This window comes from Eptatretus burgeri, chromosome 2 (genome assembly GCF_056783735.1).
Source record: "Eptatretus burgeri isolate ZD-2024b chromosome 2, Ebu_testis_v1, whole genome shotgun sequence".
Taxonomy (NCBI): domain Eukaryota; kingdom Metazoa; phylum Chordata; class Myxini; order Myxiniformes; family Myxinidae; genus Eptatretus; species Eptatretus burgeri.
Window position 1 is genome coordinate 73,826,238 of NC_140962.1, and position 2,190 is coordinate 73,828,427.

A 2,190-nucleotide genomic window follows, 5' to 3' on the forward strand; every position below is an offset into this window, starting at 1 on the left:
ACAAGCCAGCACCGAGTGGTTATCACCCCTGTGAACTGGCAGGGTCTGCAAATGCACTGGTTATAAAACAGGATTACAACAAATTTTGCCCTCCAAGAATACAAAATGAATCCATTCATTGCCACAACAAAATGAAGGAAACACATAGGAAGCCAGTCCTTGAAAAAAAATAATTTATTACACAAGACTTGGTACAACACAAATACCAAACATGAAAACACAAGACACCAACCAATCATGCCCCTAGGCCCCACGCACAAACACCTGTGTAGCGAGAAAGGCATGGCATGAAGAACAGCTACACTGCTCGAGTATGAAGCCGGAGCAGAACTTACACAGCCAATGCATGTATGGGTTCTTTACGAGTAGAAACCAATTTGAGATTCATCAAAATTCGCTGGCAGATTAGAAACTTGAATCGACCTTGAGCAAAGTAAATTTCCTCCAACAAGAAGACATTGGAAGCAACCATCCTTGAAACATCCACATCACCATAATTTAAAAAACCCAATATATTGAAAGTTTCTCTTGAACCTTGTTGAAGAAACTTGCTTCCAAATATGGAGAAGAATTTTGAACCTGGTTTCCATTTCCACATTCAGTTGCAGGATGCAGTACCATCTAAAGAGAAAAAAAATAAAACTGTGAATTTAGTTGTACACAAGAAATTGCACCCATCAATCACGATGAAGTTATCCACTTGCTGCACTTCCTAATTTTAAAAATTATTTCTCCTGAAATAACATTTTAGTACAAAATCCCCAAAAGAAGCAACCAAGGAAAATTAAAGAATTTTGTTCCAATGAACATAGTTGGAAAGATGGCAATCAGGATTACCATTATGGAAGTTTGGATATGCAGAGTTTAATCCTGCAAACTATTCAGGAAATTGACAAAGTAGAGCACAGTAGATTTGCTAAGAGTGTCTTATCAATGGTCATTTCATCAGATTGACAAATCCTTTTGCCTCAAAGTCGAGAAACACACGACGTATATTTTGTACAGTGAAAGCTTTTGACTCATTTGGTGACAAGTCACTTGCATAGAACCACATCAAATGCAAATGTTTTGCTCTTTAATGCCTTACCTGGATTGCTGCACAAAAAGGTTGGATTTTAAACTCAAGCAGAGCTTTATCTGGGATAGGCTAAAAACGTTTAGCATGTCAAATGTGCAAACAGGAGAACAATCAAACACAAAGGCAATGGGTTTACAATTTTTACATCTTCAATGACTACAAAGCCATTTCATTTTACTTAAACTTTTTACATCAACCATACATGGTACAGCAGCAGTGCATCGCAATAGCTCATGGTCAATGACTGAACAAAGCTGTTATTTAAATCAGTACAAGTAAATGCTGAGCAAGGTAATTAAAATGTGACAAGTTGAGAGAATTCAGTTTTGTTGGAATTTCATCAGGAATTCAGACCCGAAAGATGAGACATCATTATTCTCTCATTAAATCTTTCAATGTCCTCTTAAATCACCACCCTTCCAAATCAGGCAGATGTGTTTCCTCAAGACAAGAGGTGTCTCATTAGAAAAGATGCAATAAAGTATCCAGGCAATCCCTGGTTTCCAAACACTGTTCTTGAAAATGTGTTTGTAAGCTGGATGCTTAAAAACAAACAATAAATCCCATTCAAATGCATGTGAATTGGTTCCCAAACACATAAAAACATAATATTTTTATAAAATTTTAAACAAATTAAGGAACAAATTGATGCTATGAATACCTACAGTAATAATAATAACTAGCACTGCCACTTTATAACAGTGATGACCAGGTCTGACATCCTGCTTTGGTTAGACACCTGACCCATGACATTCCCTTTATTTCAATTAAATTCAGAATGGGATTAAAAATATATATCTATTCAACTCACTTCAAGTGGAAGATCAAACATTGCGTTGGGGTTATCAGGAATAACCTGAATTCACAAAAAGCAAAGATGAAATTCACAGGTCAATCCCAGAAAAGATTTGAGTTTTAGCTGCTACTCTTTACCCTCAAAGCCATCCAGGCACAGCAAAATTAGTCCTATTCAAAAAAATAATAATAAAAAATAACCCAGCTTCCAAAAAACGACAATGGCTACCAGATCATGCGTCCAATCATCTTGAAATGTAAAACATTCTCATCACTACTCGATCATAATTATAAAGTTTCATGTCCATCAATGAAGC